Genomic DNA, 17,425 nt, shown 5'->3' on the forward strand with positions numbered 1-17,425 from the left:
GCTTATGGATGTCGATGCAGAAATTACTATTAGTAAAGTCTAACAGATCCAAGGGGAGTTTATTCTAGGAATGTAAAGATGGTTCGTTACTAGGAAATAATATAATTCACTATATTGGTTTATATAAGGAGAAAAATTATGAGCAGAATAACTGGAAGCCAATTGACAAAAGAGGCTGGGAAATGGTGTGGTTTTTTTGACTCCCAGCCCCACAGCATTACTAAGTGGAGGATAGAAGACCGGCCTGGGGCTGACTGGCAGTAAGTAAGTAACCAACAGACTTACATAAGAATGATGTAGAATTTGGTTGCTTGTTTCAGAGCTCAGACATTTGGAGTTCTGCTTTTGAGCTGGGCAAAATTTATGATAACGAATGTGAAGTGACATAAAATAAGTACCACACTAGAGGTCCACTTGGAAATGCCGTAGGAGTGCAGGAGAAACCTGTTTATTCTGACCAGCTGCCCAGAAGAAGCTTTAAAGAATCAGTGGATTTAGAATGAGACTTTCATAATGAAAGAAGAGGAAAGGGAAAAACATCCCCAGGTGGACAATGAGATCAAACCAGAGGTGGTCAAGTGTGGCGTGTTCTGAGAACAGCCGAGATGTGGTGCAGCTGAGCAGAACTGGTGTGTGGGTGCAGAATGGAGATGTGTCAAGGCGTGTGGGACCAGCACCTTGGGGGGGGCCTTGAATATTGAGATAAGAATTTGGCTTTTATTCTGCCCAATAATAAAAGCTAAATTCTTAGCTCAATATTCAAGGACAGGAACCAAGAAAAAGCATCTAGACAGTGTATTTGAGGGCCGATTAATGGATGAGATTGCTCAGGAAGTAAGTGTAGAGTAGTAGGTCTCCACCATGTGGAACCCAGGACCCCTACTGACAAACACACATACCTACCCTGGGAGGTCTTTGTGACTCACTGTAAATCATGGATTTGTTCTTACCTCATCCAAACCCAATTGTGTCGAACTTTTTCTAGTATTTTGAAAATATTTTTTTCTTAATACAAAATGTTTCAAATTAATACACTCAAACCATTGAGGAAAATGTAAATTTCTGAAGTTATTTTGTGAAGTTTCACAATGCACACTATATTTCATCAATGTATTTCCAGCACCTAGAACAGTGACACTAACAAAACAATATGTTTTGTTAGATAATTAAAAGATATTCTAAGTAATTGGGAAATTGGGAGAATCATCTTCCAGTGATTTTATTTTTTTCACTTCTGTTATAAAAGCAAATTGATTGAATTATTAAACAATGAAGGTTTGGAAGTAATTTTAGTGAAGATAATTTATACTTAGGAATTTAAAATGTTATTAACAGTTAACACTTAGCAAACACAGTTTTGGAAGATACTTTGATGACAGTAAGCTGAATTTAGAAAGTATGAGTTACAATCTTAGGCGTTTGCACTGCTCCGTTTTTCAAGAAGTGGATCTCTGGACAATTTCCTTTGAACAAATTACCCCCTCTAGTGCCCTTTTTTGGTACGGACTGCCCTTTTTTGGTACTGCTTATGGTTTAAAGATCTCACAATGACTCAAAATTGTGAGATTTTTATGTCTAAGGTCATAGTGTCTACATTTCTTAAGAATTTAACTCTGAAGTCTTGAAACAATATTATGGTATGTGTTATATTCTTGTTTAATTTCTGTCTTGAATTCAGAAATTCAAATAAGTGGGGGTTGTCTGGAGATCGGTGGTGAAAACATTTTGCTTAGACACAAAACTGTGTTTCCTGTGACTTGACACTGAGTTGAAAGAACCCTTGAGGATAAACATCTTTTCCTTTGTGGCTTCATAAACTTGTTTTATGAGAGTCAAGGATTGAGATGCTTTTCAAGCAGCCTTTATCGCTATCATTTATGGGGCTAAAAAGTAGCAATTGGAACTGGAATAGAAATGACCCACCACCAAGAAAAGCAGTATTTGGTTGGCATCTCTGACATCGTTTTTAAAATAATACGGATTTCTTTAAAACTTTCAGGCATTTCCATTTTTCCACCATCAACAACATCCTAATGATCCTATCAGGTCGTTCTATCTTTTCTTCTGATCAGATGGCTGCACCTCCAGAGGAGGAAGGGGCAGTAGTTCCGAGCACAGCATGGCGAGCCACCCACCTTGCTGTGACTTGGCCCTGCCACTGATTGACAGTGCAACATGTCACTGGGCAATTGTATGTATGTAATGGGCAAGTTACTAACCTTTTCTGATCTGTTTCCTAACTGGTAAAAGTAGGGTAATAATAGCACCCACCCCATAGGGTTGTTGTGCCTTTTAAAGAGTAAAGTGGCCATAACAGCCCTGACAAATAGTAAACACTGAGTATCAACTATTATTTCCCTGGATACATTCACTTCCATTCTTAATTGCTCCTGCTCTTAACTCTTATAATTGCCTAAAATATATTACAGATTCTTCACTCTTACTTTCAGCTGAAGTTGGTAAATTAATTCTACACTCTAGGACATTGATCTCTCTCAAGGTCATTGGCAAAGCCGCTCTTTAGGTTTACCTGCAACTCAAGATGTCCCTGGGCAATACCATCCACAGTCTTGAAAGGGGTGGCTATGCTGTTTGCAGGCTTCCTTTACAAATCTGTTCCATGATCTTCCCCCACCACACACTTTTCTTCTGTCTGTGTGTGTATACGAGTAAATTTTACATACGACGTGTGATAAAAAAAATACGGTGATTGTTTAAATTTTTAAAAATTTTTAAAAATTATTACAGTAATAATAACATTACATTGACATTAATCCCGCTCAAAATACTCCCCCTTTCTTCGAACACACTTATCCTATCATTCTTGCTACTTTCTGCAGTTCTGGAAGTCCTCTTTCATGAGTGGCTTTAGTTGTGCTGTCATGCCTGCCTCAATGTCCTGAATCAATTCAAAACGTTTACCTTTCATGGTCATTTTGACTTTGGGGAAGAGCTAGAAGTCGCACGGTGCCAGATCCAGTGAATAAGGTGGATGAGGACGCACCGTAATGTTTTTATTTGACAGAAATTGCCGCATACCAGAAACAATGTGTGACACACGGCACTGTCATGATGGAAACCATTTGCCCATTTCTCAGGCCATTTTCTAATCACATCATTTCATAAATGCTCTAATAAGCCCTTATAAAATTCAGAGTTCACTGTTGTGTTCCTGGGTATAAACTCAGCTTGCACAATTCCATCATGGTCAAAAAACACAACATCTTGATGTTATGAGCAGCAGCATTTACTATTTTTTATTATCATACCTTGATACATATATAAAATACACTTGAAATATTTGTTAGTTGCTGTTTAATTATTTTAAAAATATTAATGGAAATATTATATTTACATGGTGAAACAAGGGTGAATTTTCCCCGCTATCCAGCCTTCTACAAGGTATGTACCTATGTATTCAGATCTACACCAACTCCCTTTCAAAGATCTAGCTTTTTTTTTTTTTTTTTTTTTTTGCAGGGAGAAGCATATGGTAGACACTGAGGTAATAACCAGTAGCCTGTCTCTCCTTTCTTAGTAAGAGAAGACTTATTTTGGGGGGGTGGGAGGGTGAAAGAGGGGTAATGCAGCCACCTGAAATGCTGCACATCTCTGAGTCTTTTTGCAGCTACACGTGGTCATGTGGGAAAGTCCTAGCTAGTGGGATTTATTCAGAAATGTTGTGTGGGACTTCCAGCAAGATTGTTGACTCAGCTGGGAGGTATGGATTTTGCAACCTTTCTCTTGTCAGAAATCAAATGTGATTGTTGAAAAGCCCACCATCTTGGAACAAGAGGTGACCTTGAAGATAGAAGCCAGGCTAGGATAATGCAGCAACAATATGCCTGAGGTCTTTATGATCACAATGCTGCTATCGCAGCCCTAGACTGCTCTCCTCTAGATGTCTATTATATGATAGAGGAATAAATTTCTCCTCCCTTAAGCCCCTGTTACTTTTAGCTTTTCTATTATAAATAGCTATATGGAATCTTAATAGATAGAGTGGAACTGGATTTGAGTGCCCCCAGAAGTGGGTCTCCGTCTGGGACAGCTCAAACAGGAGCTCAACAAAGACTTCGAATGGATGGGTCTTTTGTTGAATGAGCAGTGGTCAAAGTGCAGTCAACAGTGAGGATATTGTAGTTTCTCTGCCGGGAGTAAGATGATGAGCTCATAGGAATAGTAAGGATGGTCCCCGGGTGCTGGCTGGCTACTGGATGCTGCCAGGGGCTACAGCAGGCATCTGTCTTCTTAAAAGGATTATAAATGTTTTGTCTTATTGCCCTCAGTGCTTCTATTTTAAATTTTAAAATCTTAGTTTGGAAGTCAAAAATAATATAAATAGTTTCTCTTTGAATTCCTGTTCTAACAATCTTAATTCTCCTCTGGTCATATGACTGCTTCTGACTGATGGATGGGAAGGTCAGAATTAGGGGAGAGGAAAACACAAGGATTAATATTTATGATATTATCTCACTGTAAGTACCTGCCATCAGGATGCTTTGTGGTATTGCACTGTGGTAATACGGAAAAAAAATGCACAAGCAAAGCACAGTCAGTCTAGTTTCTGTTTTATTTTTAATACTCAAAAGGAAAATATCCATGAAACCTAAGTATTGTCTTACGTTGAGCTTACCTATTTTAAGAGAACATTCTTAAAAGGAGAACCTATGAATGCAGTAGCTCTTGTCAAAATCAATATGACATTATCAACATATAGTAGATTATTTTGTAAAGGTCTACCAGTGATTTGAATATAAAGCCTTGCCTGTCTACCACCCTCGTGGAAGCTATTTGTAATCACACTGCTTCCTATACCTTTGGTGGCATTCCAAGTGAATAAAAGTATTGTTTTCCCTAAGAGTTCATTGTAGAATGTTTCATTTCATTCTTATAGGGTGTGCAGCTGGAGGTGCCTTATAGCAAATTCTTTACACTGAGAATGTTGCAAGAGCCAAAAAGTGCAGAGTGACCATGAGATGGTGGGGAGTCCACAACTGCTCTAGGTAAGTTAGGATGGGGTAAAAAAATCTCAAGTACTAATATGATTGTGAGTAATGGTGAGGAAAAAGGAAGAAGATTCCATAGATGAGTCTGTGACTGGGTGAAAGTACGAGTCCACTTTCTGTGGGGTCAGAGTGCCAACCCCTTTTTGTTCTCCACTGGTATTTGACAAATTTGATATTCCACTATTATCAACAGGAGTTCCAAATGCTAGTAGAAATAGCTGTAGACATGTGCCCCAGATATAATGAAAGTAACTCTGTTTTCTTTATTTCTGGGTCTTAGCTATGGCAAGTTTTCTGCTGTCTGTCTTAAGAAGATATTAGAACTTTGCATGATTCATTCAGCAAACAATTATTGACATGTCATCCTTCCCTCCTTTCAGCACAGAGGTGATTTTTCTCTGTTTTAATTTCTTTTAGCTATTTCATTCTTCCAGTCCTGGTAAGAGCTTGAATGGAATTGGGTATCTGGGAATTCTACGATAGGTGTTCAAGCCTTCAGCAGAGGCCCGGTCTGCAGTCAGGATTTGTACCTGGAGATTGCTCCCTTGCTCCACTACTAGCTACTAGTAGTGCAGAATCCTCATGTCACCTGGCCTTCTATCAAAAACCTGGTGGGTGAGTCGAGATCTAACTTTTCTTGGCTTATTTACTTTGTCTTATAAAAAGGTAAATTCTATAAACTACAACATCCTTCTGATTTGGTCATGCTAACCAATAAAAATGTGATCTTTGGTAACTATTGACATGAAACACACACACTACTTTATTAAGGGTAGAAAAACATAAAGGGTAAAAATATTCAAATCGACACCAGCTTCACTTTCTAGAAATCCCTAGCCCAACTTTATATAATAATAGGCAGAAATTTCAGAAACATTCTTCCCATAGGGCAAAGTGAAAAAAATGAAAAATAAAAATATTCCCAATACTTTAATGAGACTTATTTTCTTTAAACTTTTGTCTATTTTTATGTACTTGTAACCTTTGCTGTAACCTTTTCTTTACTGTGTACCCTTGAATCTGGGATTCCTGTTCCTAGTTCCTTCTAAAATGGGTTCATCGTTTTTTTCCAGCCTGCCTTCCTTCTACAGAACTGGATATAAACACTCCTGTAGAAGTGATTGCACATTTTTTATTAGTTAATTAACAGAAATCCAAAACGTGAAATGCTTGAAGCATCTGTGTTACTTTCAATTCCAGAAAAAGGACTTTTATGATGTTACTTAGCAAATAGTAGGTCTACTCTAAATGTAAACTCTCTTCCTTGATTCTTTCAATAACGGGCCTTTAGCTACCCACAAGGAATTTTGCATTGTCCATTTGCAATGATCTTTATATCTTCTTTTCAGCTTCTCAAGCCTACTTTTCAAATAAATCATACGAGAAAGTCTTAACTATTTTTAAAAACTTTTCTAATCATTGTTTTTTCCTTAAGGGCCATTCATTCACCTGTTTTGTTCATGTAGATAAAACCTAAGAGAACACACTTCATGATTTTCAAAGTCATTTTGAAATAGTGGAACTCTGCCCAATATTTAAAGAAAAGAGCTTATTTTAATAGATTTTTAAGAGGTATCCTAGTAATCACTCCATAGTGACATCAATTTCTTTGAGAGAATTTTCACTAAATCCACGAAAGAGATACTTCAATTTTAACTTCTTAGAACCATGTTCTTTTTTCCTACATCGTTCTAAGAATTGGATTTTCTTAGATATCTTCACTCTTGAAACTTTATTTAATGACTATTAAAAACATATTTGATGTTATCCTGCTCAGCTTAGCTCCTTAAATGGCACTGGATTCTACCAGATCATAGATAGATAGAGATAGATAGATGATAGATAGATAGATAGATAGATAGATAGATAGATAGATAGATAGATAGATAGATAGATAAAGAGAATATTTTAAAATTGTAAAGCAGCCTAAAACTTAATGCAAAAAGTAGAATATATGTTTGTGTTTTTGGCTTTACTTCTGTACATGCAAAAATGTAGGGCAAAACCTTCTTGATCCTAAGGAAATATTGACAAAAACTGAAACTTGGAAATCATGTTCATACTTGCTAATCTTGGTTTTTCTGCATGCTATAAAAGGGAGAAAATTTATTTGGTTGTGTTTTCAGATATTAGTTGTTTTCAAATAGATGATTTAAAAAAACAATTCTGAATGCAAATCAAAATAGAAACTTCTCCCAGGTGTGTAGACAAGTCAGCTATAAAATAGCAAGAACTGAGCTCACGTTCTGCAAGCAGGATTCAGAATTGCACAGGCTATTAAAATTAAAGAGTGTTAACAGTGCAGCTCTGGATAACCAGGGAATAATGCCTGCCTGGAAAATTTATATGTGTGAGCAAGACTTATTCTTGTCTTCCTGCTATCTTGAAAAGCAATATGAAATTGTTGTATGCATTGCTCTACGAGGATCTAGAATCCATGAATCGTACACAAGGAAGTCATTTGGTGTTGTCTAGGTACTTATGTGGCATTTATATAAGTACACGCACACATCCAAGCAGAGAATTATTTTAATTTGCCTTAGAATAATTTAGTTATGGGGAGAGAATATGCACGATCTAACAGGCTTACTAGTAATGTTTCCTGAATGTGTTCTGGTGAATTAAGCATTTAGAAGTCAATATTTATAATGGTAACCTTCTTCTGGCTAAATGCCCATTAACTGAGATGGAATTTATAGCAAATACTGTTTCTTTTAAAATATTTAGGTATTCAATTAAGGTTTGTTGATTTCACCTACTAAGTATTTTTTATGAAAATTGTATTGAACTATATAGTCTAAATTATTTAAAATGTTATTCTTTGAGCTGTGCTAACATTACTTTAGCTTTTTACATCTTTTTTTTATTTTTACTTGTTCATTCATTTTTAACTTGTTAGTTTTAAATATTACTTCTTAAACTTTTGATCTTTAAGCACATTGAATCCTGCTTTGTTTACCTTTGGTTTTTCTGAAGGGAGCTAGGTTATTGTTAGTTTTTGGTATGTTGTTGATAATGGCAGCAAGGAAGTCTGGGCACAGGGTGACAGTGGCAGGAAGTGCCCACACCTTGGGACAGAATGATATTAAAACCCATCTACTTCCCCAAATGGGCCTCCTTTTTTTATCTTCTTTCATTTCACACTCCCTCAGTGTAGGTTCTCCACATAATCTTAGCCAGGGTGATTTAAGAATCCCATAGGCTAAGAAGGTTTTTCAAAGCAAAATTATCTTATTTGTTCAAACAGCACACTTGAATTCCTATCGCCTTAGGCAGCCTCCAGTTTACAACTCACAGAACAGCAACTATTTATCAAATAGCGATTGTATGCTGATGTTGTGCCATATATTTGCTGTAAACTGGATATTTGGAACTCAGGAAGCCTTTACCCCAAAACATTGTCATTCTTATATCTTATATCTAGGTTCCTGAGTCAAACCTGGGCCAGCTTAACAACTAAATTAATCCTTCCCCTTTCTTCTTTTATTTAAAAACAAACAAACAAAAGTCCGGGCATGCTGAATTTCTTTCTGTATACAGTAACCACAATCTCAAGGAATTAGATTCTTATACATGTTAGTTTTAAGCCATTCCTTCCAGAGTTAAGTGAGACAACTAAAGGCAGACATAGACAGAGATGGCAGAACTGGGCAGATCATAACCGTCCTCCTGAGGCAAACATGCAAAGGACTGAAGAAGAATTCCTGCAGGAGGGACTGAGGCAAAGATGGGTATAAACACTTGCTGAGTGAAAATTTCAGAAAAACGTCGATCACTTTCCTGGGAGAACAGATGCAGACAGCAAGGCCTTTTCGTATGCATTTTGTTTTTAGTGAAGTTGATCAAATTGATGAGTATCTCCCAAAAAATGGCCTAGGTGGGAGATCAGCAAAAGATTCCAGAAAGCAAAGAATGTCAAATGAAAAGTAATGTTTCTTAATTATTTCTTAATTAATGATTAATTAGTAAGTAGTATCACTAATGGATTTACTCTCAGTCTTGAGGATCTCAAACTAATTTTCCTTTAACATCTTAAATTTCTCAATTTCCGACTCTACTGCCAACGGGATTGCAGGTCTCCAGCCACTGAACTGGAGAACTGAATACTGAAAGCCATGAAAAAAAAGCACAGTGATGTTGCAACGCCCTGAATTCAAAGAGGAGAGCGTTGAACTACGTGAGAAAACAAAACTGTGTTGTTTTGAATGCTGGTGCTTAAGGAAAGCAAGTCTGATTAGAGGAGGACGAAGAGATTCCAAATGGGACTTATCGCTACTTTCAAGGGCTTTAAAAGCTGGTGGCAAAGGTTCCTTTTGAACCTGTTTCTTTTCAATGTCTCTGGGCGTCTGGACCCTTGCCCCTCGCCCCTGCCCAAGCTTTTAGTTTGGCTCATAAATGGAACAAAATGTAATAAGGAATGAAGCAGAAGAAAGATTCCTGAGATAAACTGGCAGAAAGTGGGAAAAGGAAAAAGAGAAGGGGATTAAAGGATATTGAAAGGGAAGATTTCTTAGAGCAGAACTGAGAGTAAGGAGAGAGACAGTGGAAAGCAGAGAGAGATGAGCCAGGGAGAAAAGAGAGTAAGGGGAAGAGAAAGAGCGTAGTGGGGAGGAGAGAGTGGAGAGAAGGGGAGAGAAGGGGAGAGGAAAGGAGGAGAATGGGGGCAGGAGAGTCTGTGTAGATTTTACGGTAGCACTCTCTTGTTGGGTGGTGCAGAGGCACTTTTAATCTCACAGTCCTTTACGGTAGGGCCAAAGTGGTGCTATGGACCTGGAAGTGCTTGCTTTAAATCAGAAACCTGACATCAGAATGGCTTACGACCCTCGTTCTTAATGCTGGCTGCATGTTAGATTCACCCACGGGGCTTTTAACTTTTAAGCTATAAAACTGCTTGTGCCTGCCTCACCTATCAGAGGAAGGCACTGATTGGCCCGGGGAGAAGCCTGGGGTTTTTTAAAGCTCACCTGGTAGTTCCAATGCGCAGCCAGATTACAAAAGTCAGCCTGCACGTTGAGAACCTCAAGATGGGGTCTGGAGATATTGGGGCAACGTGCAACTGGCTACTTGTGTTTGTAAGCTGGTCATCACCCTATGCTCGTCTACATCTAAGTACTGTGTTTGTGCCAGTACCTTTGAAACAGGAAACCTCCAGGGTGCTCTCCTGTGCTCAACTTTCTAAGCACTTTAGGTTCTTCAAAAGTCATAGAAAAATGTGGCGTTCCGTAAGTAATCAAATAGCTTCTTTCAACCACGTCATTTTTACATTATAAAATTATTGTAAAGTGAATGTTCTCATTCTGCCTTTAGCGAACGCTACTGCTGCTCAGAGATACCCAAAGGAAGGAAGGCCCTTAGCTTTCGACTGTCAATTAACATTGTCAGATTTCTCAAACAATACAGAAGTCTGTAATCGGTCAATAGAAAGTTACTGCAACTGGATTTTTAAAGCAGGGGCCAAGAAATTTGAAAGGAAAGATCTTTACTAGCAAAGTTATCATCATTATTATTTAATAGCTATTTTTATTGAGCACCTGTTATGTGTCAGACATTGTATTCGGTGAATTACAAAGGAAATCTCATGTCATTCACACAACTCTTTTTTTCGGGGATCAAATGTTATCGACAGCGATTACAAAAGTCAGCGTGAACATTTAAAAGACCCTTATTCATATTCCCAGAGAAATTACTGTGGTGTAATGGCATCTATGTCTGAAAGTTAGAAACCTGGGAGAACTTACTCATTTATCCGAGCTGCGGTTTCTTTATTAAATGATTTGCTCAGAGTGATTGATTTGTATACATTTATGCAAACCAGAGTAAGAAGAAGAAGTTGGGTATTACTATGAACTGTTGAGTGCAATACTATTATGGTTTTGGTGGATGGTGCTTTACAATTTCCATTATAAATGTGATTATTTTTGATTCTCACTCACAGCTCCCTTGTGAGGTACGCAGGATAAATATCATCACCTCACCATCCCTGGGAGCAGGCCTGGGAATGTTATTCTTTCTTGAGAAATACTACAGAAAGAGCAATCACTTTTCGTTTTTTGTTTTTTCTTGCAGTGGAAGGCAGTGGGAAAAGTAAATGAAAGGTTCTATGATTGCTGAAACAAATACACAAAGAAATGTAAAAGCTTGACTTTTTCACTATGCACTGCAAACATTATACAAATTTTCATTCTACTAAAGAAGAAATCATGTGAATTGTTTCTCTCTAAAATACTCTACTTGAAAAGGCAATTCAGTCTCCTAGCAACCAACACTTCTACAAATGAGAAAAATGTCTGGCGGAAGGGAGAAACTACAATTACACACAATGAATAGAGGAGAATTCCCATGGGCCTGGAAAAGAATCATAAAGGGTATCTTAGCCCATTTCCATTCTCCCAGAAGTGTCAGCTTCTGCGATCCTCAGAGGCTCCAAACAAGGTCACCCGCAAGGTCAAATGTAGTGACCTACCTTATGCCTATGCCGGGTGCCAGGGCCTCTTTCTTTCCCACCCCCTTGGAGCTGTGCCCTTTCTGAGGGAACAGCATTTTTATAAGCAAGGTCTGCAAATGCTCTGAAGCAGCACAGTTCAAAATGGTAGCCTCTAGACTCACTTGGGTATTTAATTTTAAATTTGAATTGATTGAAATGAAATGAAATGAAATGAAAAGTCAGTTCCTCCTTCACACGAGTCACATTTCAAGTGCTCAGCAGCCACATGCGTTGATGGCTACCACGCAGGACAGTTCAGACTTGGTCATTTCCGTCACCACAGAGAGCAGTGCTGGTCCATCTGCTGTGCAGGGAGCCCACAGAACAGATCTGAAAGGAGCAAGGGCAGTTAGGGAGGGGTTGGCTGGGTGAGGACCGGGCTATTGTCTCCCTGAGTTTTACCTCCAACTTGAGATTCTCCTCACCTACTTCTACATTAGAAAAGTCATTTTTCCAATAGTCCTCTTCAACAAGAAAAGTAATTCTTACAACTGGTAAGTTATGTTATGAATGTGACTGAGAGTGGCAGAGGGGAAAACTGTGAGAGGACAAGTACCTGTTTGCACCGAGCAATTGATGTTTTCTGCAGATTTACATCTAAAAGTTTATAGCAACACTAGGAACAGCTGGTCACATATAACAATATGCTCCCTCAAGATAACTCGCCCGGGTAGTCTGAGTGCCCTAGAAGTGGTGTTTTGGGTCCTATTTTTGGATCCCGTCATTTGTCTGGCACGTGACACAATGCTGACGCTCATGCTTGGGAGTGAATAAGAATTTGCAGACAGATTGGAGTTTTCTCCTGGATTTCCTCATCTCTTTTTTCTTTTTCCTTCCTACACACTGACTTGATCAGCTCCTTTGGTGCCCATGTTATAAAATACATGAGTGCCTTGGAAGAGAAGGTGAAGCAGAAAAGGAAGGAGTGCAGCCATCCTGTGTTCTGAATCCATCGGTGGCACCGACATCAGGACACGTCCGTGAAGCATTTGGCTTGGACTTCCGCCAGCATGAATTCCCCGACGGGCGCCTTAACTCCCATGGCGCTGTGGCGGGCCCAGCAGAGCCAATACGTGCCTCTCCGAAATGGACATGCTTCTTCTTGACAACACTGTTCATTTTGGTTGGAGGGGCTTCCCCAAAGGCGGTGATGGATAACTCAGCTGAATACGTGTGTTACTATAGTCAGAAAAAGTTCTCACAATAAAATTTTTCATTTTAATTCCAGGGCTTTCATCATGAGGGACAGATTTATAAAAATTTATCCTATGCCCCTGACAAGCAGTTCCAGGTTGGTAGTTTCTTTTCTATAGGATTGAAAATTATTTCTTAAAAAAAAAAAAAATCTCCAGAAGTCTTTTAATTTGAGAAACTATATGTCAGCCTGAGAGGTGAAGAATTTTCTGAAACTTTGAACAAGTCTACATAAAGTGTGGATTATTAACAAATGGCCAGATGCAAAGGCTTTGTGAGCTTATGTACCCATAAGACACTGGGTATGACATGATTGAAAAGCAATGCCAGCAGGGAGGGTATTTGCTGACATGCTCAGAAAATAATACAGCACCCATATTTCTGCCCATGGGGAATCGATTTTAAATTAGAGTCCAAGCAAGAATTGATCCATCGCACTAGTGGAGGCTTAAAACACTCCTCTTTCTACATGGCTGCAACGTGCCGTGAGGGGACCACGCCAGAGAAAAAAACAGATTTGGAGACCTGGTGGAGAGACTAAACGCGGGAGGTTGATGATCTTGTTTCTTTCATAATGAGAGCTGGCAGCCAGCAACCCAGAGCAGAGTAAAGGGAAGGGGTGCAAACCGCCTTCCTGGAAATCAATTAATAAATAGTAATTAAAGGAGAAGAATTGTGAATAATTACAAGACTCAGCTTAGTGACCTTATTTTTATGCAAGTCAACTTGGTCCTCAAGCCCCTATTTCTGCCTAGCCCTGGAAAAAAATAATCTTGCCAGCTCAACAAAGCTCAGTCATTTCTGGTTTGAAATGGAGTCAGGTCAGGGTTTAAAGTTAGTCAAGTAGAATTTTTCTGGGCCCTCCTCCTTCGCACACACACCTAGACATATGCACACTTCCTTCCGGTGTTGGAACTCTGGGGCATCACTATTTTTCTCTCCTGTGGCTCATATCGTCCCAGGGTCCTCTGTGAAGCTGTCTTCTAGAGTGTGGGACGGGAATTGGGGCTCAGGTCTCCCGTGCTTTTGGAGACCTCAAAAGGCTTGGAGTTTCAGTACTGCCTCTTTTGGGGATTAAAATGCTGATGGAGAGGTGTGGAGAGGTGGGACACAGACTGGCCATTTCATTGGTGTCTTAAGTGGCTTTGCTCTTTCTCATCTTCTCCTTCTCCCTCCAGGAGGGTTGCCCTCTCTTCTCTGCGCAGAGGGAAGGAAACTAAAACTGTGTGTCACTGTGCCTTCTTGTCTCGATGTGATTTATAGCGTGAACCCAAAGCCCCAACTGCTCCACTCTGGGCTTTTGGAAACACAAATCCTTTTCTCTCTTAAAACAAAGCCAGATTCTTGCAAATGAATGCTTTGCTTTTCAGTTTGTTATGTCTGTAATAGATGTACAAAAATTAATTTAGCACTTTAATTAATGTTAATTGATTAACTGTTCTTGTTCTTACCTATTCTCCTCCTGGAAACAATGAATGGCATTGATTCATTGGATGTAAAACTCCAGGGCAAGTAGAAGCTAAGAGGAATCACTGGGAATAAAGAAAATCCATCAGTTACTAGGTGCCCCATTATCTGGACAAAGCAGCAGCAACTTCCCAGAGCGAGGCCACTTTCGCCTCTTTGGCTTAGTAATCTGCTACTTGTTTGTTTCCTCTGATAGTTTATTTTGGCTTTTGACTCTACCAGGCAAAAAAAATATTTGTGTTTTGCTCAGGGCTCAGCGGTCATGAAAATCTCTTTTTACAGTGCCCCAATTGGAGGCGTTTTATTAAGAATAGGACACCCCAGAATTCCTGGGCCTTCCGGTGTTGCATTGTGTGTACAAGCAAGTCAAATGTAGCACAGGCAACCCAGCTTAGTAGAACTGGTCCGTGAAGGGCAGAGGGAGAGTGAGAGGGAAAGAAGGACGTAGACTCCTTCTGGCATTGGCCACTAGCCTGGGCATAGCCCTGGCTGTGGCCGAAGTCTGTCCCTTTGCCTTCAAAACTTTTCTTTTTTTTTTTTTTTTTTATGGTAAAGATCCTTAAAGGAGAGTAGGAAGGAAAATTGAGTTTCAGAGATAATGTTAAATTGTTTCAAGCACTAGTGGAACCACTGACAGAGTCAGTGCCATAATTTCATTATGCAAATACTTTTCTTTTTTACTTATTGCTGAGGGTGAATTCTGATCTGTGTCCTAGAACTGTTACCTGAGAAAAAAGCATTCTTGTATCGTGGCAGGAAGGAATGCCAGGACGTACAGAATTAAGCCATGTGAGCAAAGCCAAGCAAGCAGTGGATTTATTAGAAGAAAGGAAATAGTATCATACACTCTCAAGATGGCATGAGAGTGGGCAGGCCCAGGAGAAGAGCAACTGCGTCAAAGAACAAAGAGGTTTAGGATTTTATTCTAATAAGGGCGCAACTATTCAAGTTTTAGGGATGGCGTCACAGGCGTTCCCAGGGTGTACCCTGCTGTTCTCGCTGACCACTCCTTCCCATCGGGAGGTGGGATTCCCTTGTTTTTACTTGGCCCTTGTCGGATCTGTCATGGTGACACAGGGCGTGGAGATTTTTCCCTGCCGGTAGTGCTAATGTTATAATGCAACACAATTAGCTGTAGCTGCCCCTTGTATTAAGAATGATCTCGTCTCCTCTCTTTCCTGTATCTCTCCTCACATCCTCCTTTTTTTCATCCCCCGTCCGTCCTGTTCTTTCTACTTACAGTGACAGAATCTGCTTCATCTCTCAACTCAAAAGCCAAAAACTTTTTCTCAGGTCAATGATTTTTAAATTCACATCATCGGCTAGCCTTGCCTCACCTTTTCCAGTTTCATACTTTGTCATAATAGTGATGGAGAGATGGGAGGCGGTTTTTAAGAAAGCAATGGAAAGAGAGCAACTAAGCCAAGCACTCATACCGGGGTTGCTGTCTGCTCAGTCAGCCGATCGTTTCCGTGATGAATCCACTTAGACTTACTTTTCAATATTGATTTATTTATAAGGCACGAACTGGTAATTAGTTATTGACTCTGTGAAAAACAAATTATTTGTAAAGCATTTATTCTATGATGTCACATGATACAAATGAGCTTCAGAATGACCGATGACTTTTCAAAACAGTTTAGTTTATTCCTATGTACAAAAAAGTCCCCAGTGGCTACCATGCTGCTTATGAGAAATTCAGTTCTAAGTCATTTGAAACCAATCACTCTGAGAACCGATTTAAAAAATAATAATAATATATGTGGTGAAATATAAGCTGAGAAATAGTCAAAGAAAGGAAAGCGTTTGACAAAACTGTTTTTTTCTCCCAAGCAATGGCATTTCTAAGTTTTGTATTTGCTTTATGCCCACTCACGCCTACTCCGTCTTTGCAGTGCCCTTAACCAGTTCCTCTGAACCTGTTTTTTGTGTTCCATCAAGCAGGTCACTTCATTTCTCTGTCCCTCCATTATTTTTCTATTCATTTCAACTAATTGTTGAAGCCGTGTCAGGGATTTTATTATACACGTCTCTCTTCTTTTGTATAGGTCTATAATTTCCCATGATGGAAAGTGAAAAAAGAAATGAATAGATTGGAACAAGATCACAGAAGTTTTTCTATCTCTAGTATTTTTTTTATTCTGCTATTTAGAGCCATATAAGTCTTAGCCAGTGTTTACTCTGAATATTTAGCTTATATAATTGGTGTTTGAGTTTATACAACTGGATTTTTTTAAAATTACAAGGTAATGAGAGATAATTAGAAGTAATATGGTTAATTATTGACCTCCACCACTGCTTTCCCAAACTCCCACTGCTGCTGCAGTAATCTGTATCTTTCCACACTTTCTTCTGTGGTCATATGGATATTTATATATGCAGAGGGTCCCAAAGAAATGTGTACAAATGGACACTTTGGTCAACGTTGCTCAAGCAGTAGTTCGCTGTAATCAGAAGTGTCTGGACACTGATGGTAACCACTTTGAGCACCTCTTGTAATTGCAGAAGTCAAACGTGACTTGTATTCATCTTTTGTTATCGGTATCTATTGAGTATTGCAATTTTAGTACAGATTTTTCCTTTCTTAAAATGTGTATACATTTTTTTGGCACCCTGTGTGTGTGTGTCTGTGTGTGTGTGTGTGTGTATGTATATGTATATGTGTACATATAGATAGATAGATAGATAGATATAGATATAGATATAGATATAGATATAGATATAGATATAGATATATAAACCTTTGGTGTTTTTGTTTTTGTTTTCTTTACGAAATTTGGGCTACTTATCACTTAATTACCTAATACATCAACGACATCCCTTAGTAAGTAGACATGGATCTAACTCATTCCATTTTTTTAACCCCACCTTAAAAGTAGCACGTTTCCAGATACTATTGGTTTTTGAATCATCAAAATTATATGGTATGTCAATGTTTCAGGATGGACTTGAAATTTCAAAATGAAATGACTGCTTTCAAAAATATTAGAAAAATATTTGCCACCACTTTTGAAGTTGTTACCATATCTGCTGTCCATTTATTTATTCATTTATTCTTTCAGTAAGTAGTTCTTTAGGGCTTTTTACATGCCCTGTTCACATTTATATTGGCAAATAGAGTCAACACGTTGCTACCCTCAGAGAGCTGATATCCATGGACTGGAGCTCACACTTTTTAAAGTGTTTAAAGAGACGTGAACCTGCAAATGGTGCTTAAGTAAATGTGTCCTTTGGTATCCTCAAATTGTCTGGTTAAGGGAAATCAACTCTA

The 17,425-nt window shown here is 38.8% G+C and overlaps 1 long non-coding RNA gene across 1 annotated transcript; it reads left to right on the forward strand.

Annotated features, from left to right (window-relative positions):
* The first annotated feature begins 3,592 nt into the window (after positions 1-3,592).
* On the forward strand, positions 3,593-12,715 carry LOC141572732 (uncharacterized). Its single transcript, XR_012498173.1, has 3 exons — positions 3,593-5,006; positions 5,427-5,624; positions 12,350-12,715. It is a non-coding gene; the product is annotated as an uncharacterized LOC141572732 (long non-coding RNA).
* The last annotated feature ends 4,710 nt before the right edge of the window (positions 12,716-17,425 follow it).

This window comes from Rhinolophus sinicus, linkage group LG07 (genome assembly GCF_036562045.2).
Source record: "Rhinolophus sinicus isolate RSC01 linkage group LG07, ASM3656204v1, whole genome shotgun sequence".
NCBI lineage: Eukaryota > Metazoa > Chordata > Mammalia > Chiroptera > Rhinolophidae > Rhinolophus > Rhinolophus sinicus.